Genomic DNA, 21,681 nt, shown 5'->3' with positions numbered 1-21,681 from the left:
TGTCTATATCTTACTTTTATATATTCTAATACAACCAATTATTTGGTCTAAAATTATGCCTCCATTAATTAATCACAGTACAAGACTTAATAAATATTAAATTAATCAATGACCTGTATTTATTGCATACAAACTTATAGAATGACTAGCTAATCAGTAATTCAATTAGTACATTTCAAACATCCTATTAGTGTTCCTATACATAGGAACAAGTTTCCTAGGATCTTCAGCAGTGTGTAGGTGCCAGTCCCAGAATCTAACTCAGGGCCTAGGTGTGTGAGTTGAGCTTCACTAACAGCCCACCAGCCTTCAGCCATGCAAGGTCACGTTCAATTTTCCAGCCAAGTCATTGAGACCCAGGATGGTCACAGTGCAAAGGAAACAAAGGTAAAACAGTTATGTAAAACTTCCTGGTTTTTTCCTCCTCAATTTGTGTTGGTTTGATTTTTTTTTTTTTGCCAATGCTGGGAGTTGAACTCAGGTCCTAGGATCCCTGGATCATCTGTGGGTGTAAAAGCTGCACCCCAGCCTAGAGTAATCATGGTTTAAGGCACAATAAAATGCTTCCTTGAGCAAAAAGAGCTCAGGGAAAATGTCTAGGTTCACAGTTCAAGCCTCAGGACCTGCCACACAAAAAAAGAGCCAGTAACTCCATGTGTCTATGTATGAATGCATGTATTTCTATTGGTGAACATCCAGATTCTCTATGAAGAAAAGCACCCAGCTAGGAAATTTGCTTTGAATAGAATGATTTCATAGCACTGAGAGTGCTTTCAAAACAGTGCAGGTGCCGGGGCTCCCCCTCACTGTTCCCAGTGTAGCCTGAGTTTTTCTGTGCACCCTAGGCTGCTGGAGGAAGTCTGCCTCATTGCTGGAACAGGCAGATAAAAAGCCTCACTCCTGTACAGCTTTGTAACAATTCATCTGGGGGCAATTGGTGAGGATGAATGTGGGTGGGCTCTGAAGTCCAGGAGAAAAAGGCCTCTTTGTACCCCAAGGTCTTTCTCTCCCCAGTGCTGTGTTTTGACAGGAATCCTTCATAAGTGCCATCTCCCATGGCAGGCCTGGGTGATGTCTCTGAGCTCTTCAGCTCAAGCTCTACCACTTGAGCTACAGCACTCCTTCAGGCTTTCTGGTGGTTCACTGGAGATAACCATCTCAAGGAATTTCCTGCCCAGGCTGGTTTGGAATGTGATAATCAGCTCTCTGCCTCCTGAGTAGCTAGGATGACAGGCACGAGTCAGCAGCGCTGGCTTCCACTTCAAGTTGCTAAGTGGTGAGTAGGAGATAATAGTCTCATGGGACCTTTTGTGTCCAGGATAGTTTTGAACCCAGATCCTCAGATCTCAGCTTCCTGAGTAGGCAGGATGACAGACCTCAGCTACAGATACCTAGGGTCCTTGGCTCTACGTGATAGGGCACTAGCCATGAGCCCAACAGGGAAGGGTCAGTGCCTCGGCCCTGAGTTCAACATTAACAACCCAGAAAAATAATCCAGGAGACAACTCATTAGAGTTCAATACATATATAATTTTGGCCCTGACATGGGGACATATTTGAGCCTCAACTTTCTCATGTGCACAATCATCTTACTTGTGGAGCTCTTACAAGGACCAGATGAAAGAATGCACCTTGTGAAGGACTCAGCACAAAACACCTCATGAAGGTCTCATCACATAGCTGTATCCCACAAGCTGTCATTAGAATTAGGGTGTTTTCATCAGTATCACCATTCTTTCAGAAACACGTCACAAACTGCACAAAGTTCACATCTAATAGTTTAAAGGGGTGGGAGTTTTTGTGGGGGGAGAGTTAGCCATGGGGATTGCACTCAAAGTTGGGGCTACTGTCCTAAGATCTTTAGCTCAAGGCTAGAGCTCTAACACTTTGAGCCACAACTCAGAGTTTCTCAGACTTCCTGCCAGGGCTGGGTTTTAAACCCACCAGTGTCAGATCTCAGCCCCCGGGTATCTTAGATGACAGGGGTGAGTCAGCAGCATCTGATTCCATGGATCTGGGTTGCAGTGGTTTACTGCAACTGGCTAAGTCAGGTTAGATGGCAGCTGTCAGCACCAGACTCCCAGCTTGCTCTGTGATGAGGTATTTGCAGTCCTATCCTTATATCATTGTGCTCAGAACATTCTTTTTTTTGGTGCCAGTCTTGGGTCTTGAGTAAGTGTCTAGGCACAGTCCCTAAGCTTTTATGCTCAAAGCTAGTGCTCGACTGCTTGAGCGACAGCACGACTTCTGATTTTTTCTGTGCATGTGATAGTGAGGAATAGAAACCAGGGCTTTGTATGTACTAGGGAGCACTCTACCACTGAGCCCCAGGAGTGACAAGTGTATAAACAAATAAATGTGTAGATTGGTAGATAGATAGATAGATAGATAGATGTATATGTATAAAACAAGAGAGATGTCTGGATATTATGAAATTGCATATACGATATTACTTCTATTGGCAGCTAAATTATTCCTTCCTTTTTTAAGTGTCATGAATGAATACATAATAAAGTAGTAATTGAAAATTAGTTAATGTAGTATAATTGTGCATAATCTTATAATAAGAAAATCATACACTAACTTCTAATTTAATTGTTACTTTTATAACATTCCATTTGTACGGATGTATCATCGGAATGTATTTCTTTCATTAGTGGCAGTCCTGGGATTTGACCTCCAGGCCTAGGTTGCCAGTTTTAGCTATGGCTTCCCTAATAGCCTGCCAAACATCAGCAATGCAAGGTCATGTGCACTTTCTGGTCCTTGTCATTTAGACCCAGGATGGTCACAACACAAAGGAAAAAAATTAGTAAAACTACTTCCTTGAACTTCTCAGTTTTATCCTTCTCCTTATTTTTTTTTTGCCAGCCCCAAGATTTGAACTCGGGTCCTAGGATCCCAGGGTCAGCTGTGGCAGAGGTGCCAAGACCTAAGTGCTTGGCCAAAATAAAATAAAATAAAATAAATAATAAGGCTCTGGCTTGGAATTTGCACCATTTTTCTGGCAGGCCTGGGATTTGAACTCAGGGTCTGGGTAACTCTGTGACATTGTCCTTGAAGATAAGAAATTCAGATCAGGTCCCAGGGCTTGAATTCAAGCCTCAGCACTGGAAAAAATAATTTTCATATATGAGATCTATTTACATACATGGGTTTACTGCATATGGCGTTTACTACCCTTATTTATTTAGTATTGTTACACATATAACACTTCATTTATTACATCATATCACCTAGATTATATTTGCATATGGATTATACATTATACTGAGACCCAGGACTTTCACACAGAAGGAAAAAAAATGTGTCAAAGTTGGCTTCTTACTCCACGAATAAATTTTTGGCCTTGCTGGGATTTCAACTCATGGCCTACAATGCCCAATCCATAAATAGGGTCACAGTCTTAGCACACCAGCCTCCAGAAAGCAGAGCTGCCAGGAAGTTCTGAAGACCTTTGATCAAGCCACAGTATTGCCCAATATATACACTAATAGATATGTATATGTATATATGTGTGTGTATATGTATATATAAATATATGTATATATAGAGATATATACTGAGAGAGGGAATGTGATGATATTAAATTATATATATATAATTAGCAATTATTAGTTATTACATTATGCCACCATTTAATTAAGTATCATGGTTGAATACTTATACAAGCATTAATTAAAAATTAGTCAAAATCCTTCAATTAGGGGAATCATACTATGGTGCTAGAATGGAAGATATAAATCCAATATTTGTGTGGCATTCTAAAATAGAATCATGAATTAACTGCAAATTTAATTATTACTTTTATAATATTTCATTAGCATTCACATGAATAGGAATGAGTTTGTCAGGATCTCCTTCCATTTCTGGGTGGCAATCCTAGCAATTGAACTCCAGGATAGTTTACTTTGAATGCAAACCATTGGAATGACACGGTGAAGATTTCAAATTGTCATGGTTTAAAAAAGAACAAGAAAGGTAGGTGTCACCAGCTCCTGACTGTAATCCTAGCTCCTCAGGAGGCTGAGATGTAGAGAATGCCAACTTGAATTCAGCCAGGGCAGGAAAGTAGGCGACACTTATTTCTAAGAGATTACAGGAAAACAAACAAACAAAAAAAAACCATGAGTGGGATCGTGACTCAAGTTGCAGAGTACTGCCCTTGAGCAAATGGAACTCAGGGACAGGGCCTAGGTTCATAGTTCGACCCCAGACCTGCCCCCCCCTCCAAAAAAAAGGCAGCAGTAACTCCATGTCTCTGTGTATGGATGGATGATATATGAATGATGGGCATTCAGCAGGTTGTCCATACTCAGCCCACCCAACTTGGGCAAGCTGGGACAAGTCCTCAGAGTTCCTAGGCTGTAGGAGTGGTCGAAGGTTCTGGATCCATATTCTCTATCTCTCTGTAGTATGTGAGCCTAGACCTCTGGAGCCTGGTGGCTCTCATTCATTCATCATTCCTCATTGCCAAGTCACAGACTGGTCCCAAATCTCGGCAAAGATATGAAATAGTCAGCGATTTCTATGCCAAATGGGGTAAGCCAATAAATCCCACCCTCATAACTCCTGTTACAATTCAGCCTTGGGCTGCGAATGTGGCTTAGCGGTAGTGTGCTTACCTAGCACGCACAAAGCTCTGGGTTCGATTTCTCAGTACCACAGAAACAGAGAAAGCCAAAAGTGGCACTGTGGCTAGACTTGAGCAAAAGAAGCTCAGGAGCATGCCCAGACCCTGAGTTCAAGCCCGATGACCCGCAAAAAAAAAAAAAAAGTGAGCCTGGTGAGCCTGGTGAGACATAGTCTTTTGGGACTCAAGTGGTAGAGTGCTAGCCTTGAATGAAAAAAACTGAGGGACAGAGCCCAGGACCTGAGTTCAAGCCCTAGTACCAAGATGCACCCACACACACAGGAAGGTGGTAATGATGAGCTGAGCCAGAACTCTCAAGCCAGATCATGTGGTTTCTCCCTAAGTCCTTCTTGGGCTGAAGGGTCTGGGCCAAGGCAGAAAGTTCCAGAGAACCCGCCCCTCCATCCATGCATGGGGCCACAGGACCAAGGGAAAGAACACTACAGATGCTCCTTTGTAGTTGGCCCATGATTGCAGACCTTCATTTGCCCCCAAGCACTGGTGAGGAAAGAAGGGCTCTGAGCCCTGGGACTCCAGGCTGCTGCTAGAAGTAGCAGCCAGCTGGCTGTGGATTTATGAGCACACAAGTCTTTCATGAGCCCAACTCAACACCCCCTCCCCCAAGGTGTGCCTGACAGATTTGTACTCTTGTGATCCCTGCATGAGCGAGAATTACCTGCCGTGCCATCTTGCAGCTTCTGCCCCTCCTGGCCCAGATCTCAGCCTCCTGAGTAGCTAGGAAAATGAGAGCTTGAGCTATCACTATCCTTCTTGGCTAAAGACAGAGTACCTCTCTACCAGCCTGGCACCCATCTACAGTTACCCTTCGTACTCCACCCCTACTCCTCCAGACTGCAGAGGAATCATACCCTTCCCTGAGGTCAAAGAAATATGATCAGGTTTGAGCTTTATGTTCTCCACATAGTCAGGGGCTTCTGGGAGCTGAAATGTACTGTAGTTCAAGTGGTAGAGCACCAATCTTATGTAAAAAAGCTAAAGGATACCACCTAGGCTCTGAGTTCAAGCCCCGGTAAATTCACAAACACACACATACACACACACACACACACACATACACACACACACACACACACACACACACACACACAAAGCACACACAAAAACATCCTTAGTAGGTTCCAATGTCTTATACCAGCAATCCTAGCTACGTAAGAAGCTGAGCTCTTAGGATGGCAGCTTGAAGCCAGCCCAGGCGGGAAAGTCCATGAGACTCTTCCCTCCATTAAACTACTAAAAAAGATAAAAGGTGAGCTGTGGTTCAAGTAGTACAGTGTTAGCTTTGAGCAATGGAAGCTCAGGGACAGTGCCTAGGCCCTGAGTTCCAGCTCTAAGACTTTTTTAAGACAACCTTTGCCCCCACCTCACCCCCAATCAGGCCATAAATCCAGATTTTGGTCACTCTGGATCTCACTTCCACTCCTGCCACTTTCACAGCACTGCCACAAATGGCCAGTGTGGGTCCAGCACTGGATTAAGAAGTGAACGTACAACAAGGGGGACATAGCCAGGTCAAGGCTAATGCCCCAGAACATTGAGGTATTGGCCATACTAGTCTCTCATGCCCCAGTTCCCTGGACCTAGAATCTAAAGTGTGTGCATCTGTATTCTGGGCATCCAGAATTGTCTAGAAGGACCTGAGCAGCCAAGCTGGAGGGGGGGGGGGAGAGGGGGAAATAGACTTTCCTGTGACAAGGTATGTTGACATTTCCTAGACACTGACGGATACTTCCAAGCCACCTTGGCCTCACCTCACATGTAGCCCCAGATCCTCCTTGCTTGTGTGGCCTTCAGTCAGCTATCAAGCTCGAGTTGGCCAGAGCCACCGGAAAACTTCCATTCCCCACTCCACTGCCAGCGTGCAGGGAGGGACGTGCAGCCAGAGACCCAGCTGAGGAAAAGGCAGGACATCGCATGACTGAGGCCTCCCAGAGGCAGGGGAGACCCTATGCTAGCTGGCCATGCTGACCCAGAATCCAGAATCCCCTGGAGGTGCCCAAAGATTTGGACAGGCCAGAATTAGGCCCCAAAGAAAAACTGGAATGCAGGCCTCTGGCAATTTAGGACTCATTGTAGACCCTGATAGGGGGCTAAAGGGCAAGGTCAGTGTGGAGAAGGGGCACCATCAGAGGTCAGAAAGAGGCAGACAGGCACCCAGGAAGGAGACAGAGAGAGACAAAGGAAAAATACACACACACACACACACACACACAGAGAGAGTTAGCCCAAGGCCTCAGCAGTCCCTGAGCACCCTGAACATCCCACACCCAAGAAGATGGCACTACCATCCTCAGACCAAGTGTAGACAAAACTCAGGACATCTCACACATCTGGAATGGCTCATAACACATCTTGGCATTTCCTAAATGTACATACCACTATGCAGGAAACTCAGCTACTTTATTTTTGGTTGTCAGTCATGGGGTTTGAACTCTGGGCCTGCACACAATCCCTTAGCTCTTGAGCTGAAGGTGGGCGCTCTACCACTGAAGCCACAGTACCAATTCTGGCTTTCTAGTGGTTCACTGGAGATAAAGTCTCACACATTTTCCTGCCCAAGCTGGCTTTGAACCACAATCCTCAGATCTCAGCCTCCTGAGTAGCTAGGATGACAGTTGTGAGCCACCGGCAACGACCAGCTTCAGCCACCTTCTAATACCAAGGGAAAACCCAGCTCATCAAGACACAAACCACATGTAACCCTACACTTCAGACTTTGTCACCAGCATCCAAAACCATTCTTCCATGAATGGAGAGCATATAATTGACACTGCCATCCCACCCCTGCTCCCATTCACCCACTCCCTGCCTACCACAGGCCAGAACCTCTGGAGTTCTTGGCACCACCCACCCTGTTATGGCTTCATACTGGGGCAAACCCAGGGAGGCCAGCATCTGGTCTCCCAACCATAGCAACCCCACTGCTTCAACATCTCTTGCAAGCAAGGAAGGGATGCCTTTCTTTTTTTCCTGTTTATGTTTTCCTTTTTTCTTTTATTTTTCTACTTCTTTGGTTGAGGGGCTTGAACTCAGCGCTTGGGTACTGTCCCTGATGTCGATTTTTCTTCAAGGTCAGTGCTCTACCACTTGAGCCACAATGCCACTTCCAGTTGGATTGGAGATGAGCCTCTCATGACACTTTCCTGCCTGGGCTGGGAAATGAGATGCTCTGGATCTCAGCCTCCTGAGTGGCCAGGATGACAGGTGTGGGATGAGAGGGGTGAGTGACTGGCTTAAGGTGTCTAGTCCTTCAGAATTTCCACCTACTCCTCCTCTATAAGCTACCACCTAGACACCCCTCAGGGACAGCAAAGGGAGGCTCAGAATTTGGGTGGGGCCATGAGGATTAAAGGGCCCGCTCCACATCACTAGCCCTCTCTAAGCAACCATCTGCCTCCTCCTGATTGCCTGGTCTTCCAGGGCAGATCAGACCCACAAGGAGTTCTGGGACCTGCCCTATATCCTCCTGCCCACCCAACTGGTACCTGAGGATTTCTGGGGCCAGCTGCTCCATGTCCCGGTGGAAGACGTTGGGAGGGTTGCTGATAACTGGATCCAGGGGTGCCCAGGGCAAAAGGAGTATCCAGCTCCCCTCTGTCAAAGGAGACACAAAGCACGGATGGATCTACGGAGAGCTTCAGGGCATAGCCATCAACCTGTCACAAAGGTCCCTGGGAGAACTGTTTTATGGTGACAGCCCTGGGGCCTGACATCGGGACCCTGGTGCTGTCCCGACTTTATTTGTCTCCAGAAGAGGGCTCTTTCACCTGAGCCACAGTGCCATTTTCAGCTTTTTCTGTGTATGCAGGACCTAGGAATCCAACCTGTGCTTTCCTGCGAGCTTGATGAGCCCTTTACCTCTAAGACACAATTCCAGCCCTGGATAGCTGTTCTTCTATGATCCCTCAGACCTGTATAGGGACAGTCTCGCACATCTATACCAAGTCGCACATCTATACCGAGTCTCTCACCAGCAGCCCTGGCTGGAAATGAACATGCTCTGCTGTGTTGTCCATCATATTCAGCACCTTTGCTCTCTGGGCTTCCTGTCAGATCCTCCTACTTAAGCAAGACCCCCTTTTCAAGTGCTGCCTCCAAGAAGATCATTCCAATCACCTTGGCATAGCTGGAGCCTCTCCACTCTGCAGGCTGCCAGCCTTGTAAGGTTCTGCCTTCCAGCCAATGTGGGTTGACAGTGCACAAAGGGAAAGGCCTGGATTCCACCACTGGAATCCTGATACACTACCCAGGGAAAGGTTTTGTATCACATTCCATGAGAGGGGACTCGAGGCCCAGGCACCAAGGACAGGTTTTGTATCACACTCCATGAGAGGGGACTCGAGGCCCAGGCAATCTGTGGGCAACAAGATGGGGCCATTTCTTTGTGTGGGTTTGAACTGAGGATCTGGGAGCTGTCTCTCTGAGTTTTATTGTTCAAGGCTGGTGCTCTACCACTTGAGCCACAGCTCCACTTCTAGCTTTTTGGTGGTTCCATGGAGAGTAGAGTCTCAGGGGCTTTCCAGCTTATGGCTGGCTTCAAGCTGTGATTCTCAGATCTCAGCCTCCAGAGTAGCCAGGATAACAGGCATGATCCTCAGCCTCAGATGATGGGCACCAATGGCTTTTTTTTTTTTTTTGGCTCCTGTTTATCTCCTGTCAACTAGCAAGTCCAATTTAAAATAATCAGTTACAAGGGATCAAAATTCTCTCCTAGGTCAGTTAATCCAAGGAGACAAAGTGTCTTTGGAAAAGGCTAATCTGAGTTGGCTTAGGGGTGTTTGTGTGTTCGTATGTGTGTGTGTGTGTGTGTGTGTGTGTGTGTGTGTGTGTGTGTGTGTAAAAGTGTCTGGGATACCTACCCTCATCTCTGCGGTGCCTCATCCTCCCAGCAGGGAGTGCATCCAGGATCCTGACCCCAAGGAAGGTGGGGGGGTAATTAAGGTCACATCCAGGGGGATGATCTGAATTCTGTCCTGCAGCCTAAGCCTGGACAGATAAAGGAGAGAAGGAGGGGTTTAGGGGAACATCAAGGGGAGCCCCTTACCTTTGGCTACAAGTACAAGCAGAAGACTGTATCCATCTTTCTTGGTAGTCAGATAAAAGGTGCACACTGTTCATTTATTTTATGATTGTGTTAGTCCTAGGACTTGGATTCAAGGTCTGGGTGTTATCCCTGAGCTTCTTTTGTTCAAGGCTGAGGCTCTACCACTTGAGCCACAGCACATCTGGCTTATGTGTGGGTTTGGAGAGGGAGGTGGTTTATGGGAGATAAGAATCTCCTGGACTTTCCTGCCCAGGCTGCTCTGAGTTACAACCATCAGACCTCAGCCTCCCAAAGAGCCAGGATGATAGGTGGGAGCCATGAGCTCCTGACTGCCACCATCCATTTATAATCCCTTAGGCCCAGGGCCGGGTCACCCACACTACACTTCCTTGTTGGGAGTAGGAAGCAGACATGAGTGGGTTTGATACTTCAACAGCCTACCTATCTTTGAGCATTGTTCTGGGTCAGTCTGATGGAGGCTTCTTCCTTATCCACAGCAATGACTTGGCTCTGTCACAAGAACAATTGTCCCCTGGAAGGTGTCAGGTCTGGGGTCTTTCCTCTGAACCCCGCCCCCCTAACCAAAATGACACTCTCCAGCAAAGGGTAGTACACAGAGTGTTTTTATAGTCTTATAGCCAGGGTCTTGTCAGATAGGTGGGGGTATAGGTCAGAGGCACGAGATTGTGCTGGGCAAGGGGAAAAGGCGACACCTTCTCTTGCACTTTCCTTCAATGGTGAAGCAGAGGTATGTGGGGAAGGACTCATGGGTTGGACAATGAATAACCATCATGGTCTAGCCGGGGCATGGAGGGGATTACCTCATGAAGCTGGTTCAACAGGCTGAGCAAAACAGCTCCTGAATCACAGCCCACCTCCAGAATGAGAGGGTCCCTGTGGGTTCCAGCCACATGAGGATGCTGGGCTACCTCCTCCAGCACCCATTCAACCAGTTCCTGAGAGAGAGAAAGAGAGAGGGAGAGAGAGAGAGAGAGAAGGAGAGGGAGAGGGAGAGAGAGGGGGGAGGGGAAGAGAGATGGAGAGAGAGAGAGGACCAGAATTACACTTAAGCCAGGTGCCAGTGGCTCAGGCCTATAATCCTACCTACACAGGAGGCTGAGATGTGAAGATCATGGCTCATAGCTGGCCCTGGCAGGAAGATCTGTGAGACTCTTGTCCTCAAAGAACCAACAGAAAACTGGAAGTGATGCCGTGGCTCATGTGGTAAAGCGCTAGCCTTGATCTGAGGAGCTCCAGGGACAGCATCCAGATCCAGAATTCAATCCCCACAAATGACAAGAAGTGGACTGAATAACACCCACTGTCCTAGGAAGCATGGCAGAGAAATCAGGCCTAGCTTCCTGTCAGCTGGGGGTCATGAGTAGTTCACCTGGCTTCACCATGACTCTTTTTCCCCGGCTGCAAGACTGAATACAGTGAAGGATCCCCTTCCTCATGGGGATAGGGTAATGATAAAAGACAGACATGTTTTGTTTCATATTCCCACACCTGTTGCACTATTAAAAACAGACCCCATCTGAGCCCTTTCTGGTAACTTCCTGTCATATAATCACAGAATTGTTGAGAACCATATCTGACACCTGCTCCCTCTGTGCCTGGCACTGCTCCAGAGATCCCTCTGTATTAGTCCCTTATTTCCTCACAACTGTCCCATGAGGAGACTGAAGTCCGATGGTCAACATCCAATCCAGAGCTTCACCTGTGGTCAAGAATCGGCTGCCGTGAACTAAGAGTTTGGGACAATCCATCTAAAACGATGACTGAGTGGGGCGCTAAAAGTCTACCACCACCACCACCACCTCACACACACACATACACTCAAACACACCTTCACCGTCCTTTGCAGGCAAAGATGTTTTACTTTCTTTCTTTTTGTTGGTTGTGGGGCTTGACTTCTGGGCCTGGGTTCTATCCCTGAGCTCTTCAGCTCAAGTTCAGCACTCTACTACTTGAGCCACAGCACCACTTCCGGTTTTCTGGTGCTTTCTTGGAGAGAAGAGTCTGAGGGTCTTTCCTGCCCAAGCTGGCTTTGAACCGTGATCCTAAGATTCAGCTCCGGAGTACTTAGGATGACAGCCATGAGCCACTGGCACCCGGCCAAAGATGCTTTTCCATGCCTGTCATCCTATCCCCTCAGGAGACTGAGATCTGACGACTGCAATTGAATGTCACTCTTGGCAGCAAAGTCATTGAGAACTCTTATCTCCAATTAAACACCCAAAAACATTGCAAGTGGAGCTATGGTTCAAATGGTAGAGTGCTAGCTTTGAGTATGAAAAAGGGATGGAACCCAGACCTTATTTTTAAGCTTTTTCTAGCATAGACCCGCCCAAAAAAGGGAAGCAGGTGAGCACAGGGGAGCTCAAAGCTCACACATAATACTCAAGACTCACAGAATAGACCCCATCCTGCTCTGAGTCTCTAGATTCTATGTCCTAGATCATGGCAGTCTTAGATGGGACTGACCATGCACCAAGTCAGGACATTCAAGTACAATCTCATACTGAGGATCCCATGACCTCATCAAGGACTCAAGATCTCTCACTGTCCTGCCTTGACACTGGGCAGTCAGGTGAGATCTAGTTATCCAACCAAAGGATATGGGAATGAATGAATTTCTCAGCCAAGGGATGCAGACTGGAGGGATCTAGGTCCCTCTCTCTTGGGAAGGAGAAAAGGGCTGATCCATCTCAGTAATATTCCTAGGTTTGAGTATCCTCAAAGAAACAACACTGCTCTGAGCCCAGTGCCTCTGGTTTTCTCACCAGCCTCGACCTTCAGTCCACCCTCTCTAAAGTCCACATCTGCCATCTAGACTAAAAGCTGAGCCAGCAAGGAGACCCACCTCTACCTCTGAGAAAGGCAGTCACGGGGCCCAAAGTCCCCTAGAGGAAGTCTCAGAGCAACACTGGTCTGACTCCTGCCCTCATTCCCTGGCTGTCCTGTGCCGGTGGCCTGGTTACCTCTGTCTCTGGTCCAGGAATGAACACTGGGGGTGTCATCTTCAGATTGAGCCAGCAAAAGTTCCAGTCCCCAAGGGTGTACTGCACAGGCATCCTGCAGTGGACGACAGCAAGGTCGTCAACGGTGAACCCAGAGTGCCAGGACTTTTAATAGCCATGTGGCTGGGTCCAAGGCTCTATCACTGATGGTCTAGGTTGTCAGGTGAGGTCATGGCTTCAATGGCCTGACACACCTGATCTGGGATCATCCTCCCTCTTCATCTTCCTGCTTATCCCTTGCCACCCCTCTCTGGACACTCCCTCACCCTATCCTCCCTAGCCTTTGGACTTTCTTCTTATCTGACCAGAAAATAAACTCGGTGAGCCAGCGGAGATTGAAACTCGGTGACACACCCGGAGCCCTAGAGTCTACCCCAGGCTGTTTCCCTCTGCAGTAAGCAAACCACGCAGATCCTGAATGTCATGAAGTTGCTGAGGGGACAGTTGCTTGGTCCTACATACTGGCTTTAGGCTCTGAAACTATCCCCACAGAGATTGTGAATGGTTGGCTCCCTTGATCCAGGAACTCCAAACCAAGGCCTACATGATCCCTTCTTCCTTACTTTCCTCCTTTTTTCCCTCCATCCTTTCCTCCTCTCTTTCTCTGTCCTCTCTTTGTGTCACTCCTGGGCCTTAAAATCAGAGCCTGGGTGGTGTCTCTGAGCCTTTTTACTCAAGGCCAACAGTCTATGGCTTGAGCCACTCATCCACTTCTGGCATTTTCTTTTTGGTAGTTTGCTGGAGATAAGAGTCTTATAGGCTTTCCTGCATGGGCCTTAAGCCTCAATCCTCCCATCTCAGCCTCCTAAGTATCTAGGATGACAGGAATGAGGCAATGGTATCCAGCTCAAACCAAGATTTCTTCATGTGCTGTGGAACCAGTACTGGAACCTTTCATCGTGTATAACCCGCCCCACTCCCCCCCCCCCCCCCCCCGGGCTTGGCACACACTGTAACGGTTTGTTGGATAAATAAATCAGCATCTGTCTATGACAATACTACAGAAAAGTCCCATCTAATTCAAGTAAACATCCTGGGTGGGGGCAAAGCCTGATGTAGCTCTCCCACAGTTCTCCCTCCTCCCTCTTCCCACCCTCCTGGTGCCACCGCACTTAACTGTTTTGGTTCCAAGGACATGAGCCATGATGTCCTCACTGGATTCCAGGTCCTCTGGGATGCCTATCTTCTCAAAGATCTCTGTCCAGCCACTGACCAGCTCTGTGGCACTCCATTCCCCACTCAAGTGTGAACAAGGTTGCTGTGAGGTGAACGCCAGGCTCAAGGGACCTCCACTCCCTGGGACAGACAGGATGGTCCACTATATCCAGCCCCCAAGTTTCATGTTGCAGAGAAGGGATCCTTCAGACATCCCAGGTCTCTGAATCTCCCAGATTCCAGTGCAGGTGCTGGGAATTGTCTCTGCTTACAGCTGGCAGGATGCGGATGGCGAGGTCACAATCTCTGCTCCCCAAGACATCCTCAACTGTGGTGGTCACCCTAGAGAGAGCCGGAGGAGAATCAGCAGCTGCCAGAGAAAGGCAGTCAAGGCACGACATTCGTAGCAGGAAACCATCTGGCTTGGGAACTCTGCCTGTGCCGCTTTGAACTTCATTGTTTGGTAGCTGAAATGGTCCATCTAATTTGACACAGAATCCCAGATGTTACTGGAAATTTTGAGCTTGAAGAAAGAACCCTGGAAAAGCTGGCATTTCACTTGTCCCAATCATACTTAATGGTTTCCAAAATCAGTAGTCCCCTTTTCCTTCCAGACAGCCTACAGCAGGTTACAGAAAATGGCATTCAGAGAGCCTTAGCTAACTGCCATGTCCTGATCCCAAGCAGGCTCCAGCAGGGAGAACACACTTGCCTACCATTGCCCAGCTCAGGAGGGACACAGATTGGAGTCTGCAGGACTCCAGGGAGGACTGCCCACCAGTGCACTGCCCTGGGAGAAAATCCATGCCACCATTGGTGTCCCGGAGCCCCCTGCTCAGATGCCCATGGACACCGTCTATGCCCTGGGTAAGATTCCCCTCTCATGGTGAACCATCTGCCATGTCACACCGTTCATCAATTCCCAGACCCTCCTAGCTTCACAGCCCCTGCCCTACACCCCCTATGTCGTTCCCTAATTATGTTTGGCAGACACATTCCCAACTTTGAATTAGCTCCAACTATACACATGAGAGCAGACTGTCTGGCTGGAAGAGTGCGGCTGTGGTCACAGTAGCCTCATGAGCCTTCTGGCTACAAACAGGGCAGATATCCACGCTGGGCGGCGGTTCACACAGGCCTCCTAGGGGAGACCCACACAGACCCAGCAGTTACTGTGGGCTGCAGGAAAGGGGAAGAAAGTCGTGGGAAGTAACATCTAATGAAATCTTCTCTAAAGGAGCCATGACACTGTGAAAGAGAAAACAAAAATTGTGGCTGGGCTCATACGGGGCATTAATGAAAAAGAACAAAAAATACACACATGTACACAAATAAAATGCTTTTGCTCGGGCTAGGAAGGTGGCTCAGTGGTAGAGTGCTTTACTTGCATGCACAAGGCCCTGGGTTCCATTCCTCAGCACTATGTAAGCAAAAAGAAAAAAGTCAGAAGTGGCGCTGTGGCTTAAGTGGTAGAGTGCTAGCTTGAGCTCAAGAGCTGAGAGAAAGTGCACAGGCCCAGAGTTCAGACCTCACAACCGGAGCCACCCCCCCAAAAAAAAAATGGTTTTGCTCTTTTTAGATATGCTGACTGTACAATGAGAAAGATGATCTCTCTCTCTCTCTCTCTCTCTCTCTCTCTCTCTCTCTCTCTCTCTCTTTCTCTCTCTCTCATACACACCTAAACACACAGACTCAGAGCAGTGCCTCTCCTGAATTTGTTGGTTTCTCATCTAGGCAATGTACCAGCTCAAGCACTGGAGTTCCCTTGTCAGAACCAGGGGCAACCACCCAAGGGGAACAATGCTCTAATAATGCAGAACCACCCTGCCTCCCCCTTTCTCCAGGGCCAGACCCTTCCCCTTGAGAACAACCAGCCTTGACTCCCCATTCACCAAAACCCTAGGCCAGGACACTGGGTGAAGGAGTCCAGAGACACGTGGCTCCTCAGAGCCTGGACAGAAAACAAAGCAGGGGGTCATGGTGCCTCCAGCGAGGTGTCTGACCTGGGGTGGGGGCGTTGTTGGGGACTTTGATGAGGTCCTAAAGGCTCTATACATGGATGAACTCCCTACTTCCAGCCCACATACTTCTGGGCGACTTGGCAGATTCTTGGGGAGGACAAGAAGACCAGATGGACTGGGAGCACTAGCAGAAGTTGACAGAACTGGGAAATGTGATCACCCAGTCAGAACTGTTGAATGCTGGGGTTGGGGGTATAGGCCGGTTGTATGTGTGTCAGAGGGGGTGTGTTTTTCTCCCAAATACCCACCTTCTATCTGACCCCAGTACCCTCACCTCTCTAGTGGGCTCTTCTGGGAATATCCTCAGGTGAAAGGGTGACTGAGCACAGAAGACAAGGGCTCACACAGCAAGGGGGGCCTATCTTCTGTATCCAACACCTCCCTCCCCAGCAAAAAGGAAAAGACCTAAGAAGGCAGGTGTGGGGTGCTGCTCCCCACCTCTGACTAAAGGCAACAGGTTACCACCAGCGAGAGAAAGGATGCAGATGCAAGAATGTGTGGCTCCCACTGCTCCAGGCCAGGGGCTCTGTGGTGCCCCCTTCTTCCCATCCCTGCAGCTCCCCTTTTCCTGGGACACTGGCCACTAGGGATGAGGGTGGGATCCCCGGGTGGACACCCACCTCCAAACCCCAAACCTGGGGTGCATTTGTGGCAGAGCCAGGACAGACTGTGGGGCCTGGGGGAGGCGGAGGCAGGACTGGACTGGGAGGGGAGAGGCAAGGGTATGGTCCGCGAGGGTGGGGAGGAAGAGTAGAGTGGTGGACGGGGTTTAAGGGAAGAGGGGTCATGGAGTACTGGAGGGCAGGTCGGCCACTCACATGAGCTGCTGGGAGAAGCTGTAGGCTGGGTGCGGGCCAGGAGTCTGAGGACCGAGGGCCGGAACCAAATCAGGGCCACAAGCAGGCCAGGGGTGCACCAGCTCTTCCAGGTGACTGCTAGAGGCTCCGAGGGTCCGACCCAGCAGCGCCATGTTTGAAATGCAGCTCAGGCTCATGATGGGGCTGTGTGCAGCCTCTGCTCCTCCTCAGCCAGCACCGCAGCCTCAGCAGCCTCCTAACCTGTGGCCGCCACTGCCTCAGCAGCCACTGCCTCTGCCGTGCTCCCCGTACCGGGACCTCAGACTCAGGGCCACCATGGCTGGGCGCCTCCAAGGGGCTGTGTGTGGCAATGTGCCTGCCATGCAGGCTCCGCATGCTCTGCCCTCCCGGCCAGGACCCATGCTATGATCGGAGCAGCCTCTAGCCACTGAAGCCATTTCCACTGGTGCTTGTGCTCATGCTTGCTCTTCTCCCAGCTCTCTCTGGGCCCCACACTCCTCTCCTGGGCCACCCTGCCCCTGCTGCCCACACACCCCTGCCCCATTGGGCTCCCGGCCATTGCTGCCACCAAAGTGCACTCCTGGGCCCTGCCCCCTCCTCCCTGGGCCCCGCCCCCCCACCCCTGGCCACAATTGCAGCACTGACTGGGCCCTGAGGCTTCTAGACCATGGCAATTGCAGCCTTACCTCAGCTCTGTACTACCCACCACCCCCAGTACCAGCCTAGGGGATCGAATCTACCCTCAGCCCCACCCCTGGAGGAGACTCTCCTCCATCCTCCTCCAATCCACACACCAAACAGGTGCATGGTGACACTTGTGTGTGTGTGTGTGTGTGTGTGTCTTTGTGTGTGTGTATGTGTGTTGGGGATAACTACCTCTCAAGGACTCAGAACATAGCACCCTTTGGGATGACAGCACACAGCACTCTTCCAAAATCAGCACAAAGCACCTTGTGTAAATGATTCAGCACACAGCTCCCTTTGAAGGACGCAAAATGTAGTACGCTGGGTAGAGTACTTAGCACACAACACCCTTTGAAGGAAGGAGTCCATAGTCCCCAGTTTAAAGGACTCAGTGCATGGCATGTTTTGAAAAACTCAGCACATAGCACTCTTTCCCAGGGACTCATCACACCCTGTGTTGAAGCAGGCTGTGTAAAACACCAAGTACACAGCATCCTTCAAAAAACTCAGCACACAGAACAATTTTGAAGGACTCAGCACATACCACACTGTGGAAGCACTCAGTACACAGCACCATTTGAAGGACAGTACAGAGTACCCTGTGTAAAGGACTCGGCACACAGCACTCAAAAAACACCTCATCCCTCTCTTCTCAAGGGCTCAGCAGATAGCAGGATCCTTTGGGATGCATTAGCACACCACACCTTTTGAAGGACTCAGCATACAGTACGTTGTGTAATGGACTCAGCATACAGCACCCTTTGAAAAACCCAGGACAGCCCACTCTTCTCAGGGACCCAGCACATAGCACCCTTTGGGATGACTCAGCAAACAGCACCGTTTTGAGGACTCAGCACAAAACCCCCATGTGGGAAGGACCCAGCAAATAGTGCCCTGTGAAGGACTCAGTACATAGCTGTATGCCACAAGTTCAGCTGTCATTAGAATTAGGTTGCTTTCTTCAGCATCACCATTCCTCAGAAACACTGCATAAATCCTACTAGTTCACAGTTAGACAACCTGTGTTTTATGGGGGAAGGTAAGCTGTGGGTCTTGAACTCAAAGCTTGGGGGCCCTGTCTCTGAGCTCTTTGGTTCAATGCTAGAGGTCTACCATGTGGAGGCACAGATCCAATTTTGTTTTTTTGGGTTGTTCTTTCACAGGTCTTATGGTGATAAGTAAGGACAAGTTGGGGTATTTGTGGGCAAAGGATCTTAGCTCAACCTGGAGCTGACCTCTCCCTTCCTTGTGTACCTGGAAAGCCGGGCTTCCTGGAGCTCTCTTGGCCTAGGGTGGAACAGACCTGCTCTGGCATCAACAATCAGGGTGAGCAAAAGTCAACTTGGCCCTGGTCACTTCCCCAAATTGAACTCTAGAGGATAATGGCAGGGGCCGCATGTTCCGCCTGTGGCCACCAGGGAGCAGGAGTAGCCCACCATAGGGATAGTACTTGCCAGTGGTGTTTACTCTTGCTTCCCTGGGGGCCCCATTATGATTCACAGCCACCCTGGACTGGAAAGTCCTTGAGACTCTTACCTACAATTAACCATCCAAAAGCAAGTGGGGCTGTGGCTCAAGTGGCACAGCACTAGCCTTCAGTAAGAAAACTTTGGGATAGAGCCTAGGCCCTGAGTTCACACACACACGCAAACACACACACACACACACACACACACACACACCACATGCATGCAAAATCAGAGATTTCTACACTTCAGTCTTTGGGTATTCTCTACTTTTTCCCCAATAAGCCTGGTGACTGCTGGCCTAGGTGTTTGGTGCACACAACATCACCTGGCATCTTCAATGTTGGGGGAACAGAATGGCTAGAAGGTCAACCTTCCCCCATCCTAGCTCCTTGATTGGGTCATGGTCTATTCAGGCCCTTTGGGGATCCTTTACAAACTCGCCAAGATTCCTTCAAAAGGCATCACATACTGGGCACTGGTGGCTCATGCCTGTCTTCCTAGCTACTCAGGAATTTGAGATCTGGTGGATCACGGTACCAAGCCAGTCTGGGCAGGACAGTGTATGAGACCCTTATCAATGAACCATCAGAAAACAAAAGTGGCATTGTGGCTCAAGTGGTAGAGTGCCAGCCTTGAGAAAAATTGCTCAGGGACAGCACTCACAGCCAACAACAACAAGGAGAGGCATTGCATATTGTCTTTGGGATTGGCATGGCCAAATATAATTGGAATTAATTATAATTGGAATTAATCAAGTCCTCCAAGATAAAGCAGTACCTCCTTTAGTCCTGTGCTACTCCATCTCGTCTCACCCCCTGGCCTTGTCCGTGCTTTGGGTCAGCATGGGTCTGGCTGGACGGGAGGGCTCCAAGGAAGATCCTAGAGCAATCTCCCCACCTCCTTCTTCCCTGCTCACCCTGCTGCTTATGCTCTTTGCCATAGACCTTCTTCCTGGAATCCATCCATGAGGTCATCACCACCAACATAGTGGTGAGTGGTGGGTCTGGCCTAACTAGGGGCAGTCAGAGGTGGAAGTAGGTCTGGGACTAGAAGCTTCCACCTTGGGTGTGGGCTGAGGCCATGGTTGACCTTTATTTCATCATGAGCCTTGCAGTGGTGGGGAGACAGTGTAGACTTCACATTGAGTCAGGTAAGATCCGAATCTGGAGGACCACTTGTGTGGGGGAGGATGTGGGACTCAGGGGGCCAGTTGTTGATACTCTCTTGGGACTCCCCTCTCCCTCTCTCATCCCTCAATGGTAGAAGAGAAACTTCAACTAAGGGTGTGGGAAGAGGGGTCAGGGGAATATTTTGGTGTGAACCAGACTTGTGGTTCATATTCATCCTAGCCCTTACTTCCTATTTATCTGAGGAATGGCCATATGGGTTTGGGAGGGGGGAGAATCATCCTAGCTGAGAATGTGGCTTAGTGGTAGAGTGTTCACCTAGCATGCCTGAAGCCTTGGGTTCTATTCCACACAGAAAAAGTGGAAGGGGAGGTGGGACCAGCCCTGATCAAAAAGAGCTCAGGGACAGTGGCCAGGCCCTGAGTTCAAGCCCCAAGGCTGGAAGAACAAATCTTTGTTTTTAGGCCTATTTTGGCTTTGAAAACAATTTATTCTTTGTGATAAGCATAACATGGGCCTCTTACCGGGCAACCAATGGGCCATTACATGTCCCTTGAGTTTGGGCGAACTCCCTGCAGCCTCTGCCCTACCCTACCCCCAGTTTATCCTTACTGTTGCCCGGCAGATGGAGGCCTGAAAGAAAGCCACTTGGCCACTTACTTCTGGTAGCTGCCAAGGCTTTTGAGAGTCAGTATGTCACATAGAGAGTCATCATCCGCATCAGTCTACAGGAGAAAGTGAGGGAGCACTCCTCCCCTGAGCCTGGGAGCTGTGGGCTGATCTAGATGTGGGGCATCTGGGGCAGGACATGCTCCTTGGGGGAGTCCACTATGGGGTCGGGAACCCTTACCTCTCCTCTGGCAGTTTCCATGCTGTCTTCAAGTTGCAATTCTTCATAATCTTTCTGCTCCTCCCTCATTTCCCCCACCACAGGCCCTGAGGCATCTGAAGCAGTGTTGGGGGGGGGGCGCTCAGCCTGTGCTGGCATCTGAAGACTGCTGCCTTCCCTTGCGAGGAGGGACAGCAGCTCCCGCAGCACTCTCCTCTTCTCCAGCATCTCCTAGAACAGCAAGTGCATGCACTGGGCTTTCTCCCAACACAGCTCATTCAGGACCAACATCTGCTCTTTACACACCATGAGGGACTCCTCGATTGTTCAGATGTGTGCTGACAGCTCGCTGCATCAATGGGGGAGCTCACCTGCTGGACTCTGGAAGTCCACCTCATCAGGCAGGTCGTGGACGAAGCATATTTTCTTTTCAGATGCCCATGGGTCCCGCTTCCCATCCCCATGCCTGCTGTGGTGGCAGTTCATGGGGCTGAGGCCCTGTGGCTCCAGCTCAGTCTGGCACTGAGCTGCTGGGTTGGCCAGGGGGCGCTGCAGCTGGCCCACCATTCTTGTGTCAGGAGTTTCCCCCTGTGGATCTCATCCTCCAAGAGCACTCTCAGAGCCATGTCACTCTTGGTCTGGGGAACATCTCCATCCTCTGTGATGGTCACATCGCGATGGGGGCGGGGAGCAGAGAATCGCATCCTTATCTTTTGTTTCTCCAGGGCTCATGCCTTCCCCTTGCACAGGGAAAGCCAGGAAGCTCAGCTGGGCCTGCAGGCACTCCTCCTGTGATCTGATGGCTTCCAGGCACTTGAGAGTGTCCTGCCACTTCGGGGACACCACCTGGTCTCTCCAGT

This window comes from Dipodomys spectabilis, unplaced genomic scaffold (assembly GCF_019054845.1).
Source record: "Dipodomys spectabilis isolate Male_0828 unplaced genomic scaffold, ASM1905484v1 ptg000460l, whole genome shotgun sequence".
Lineage (NCBI taxonomy): Eukaryota > Metazoa > Chordata > Mammalia > Rodentia > Heteromyidae > Dipodomys > Dipodomys spectabilis.
Note: the sequence above shows the minus strand (reverse complement) of the source record.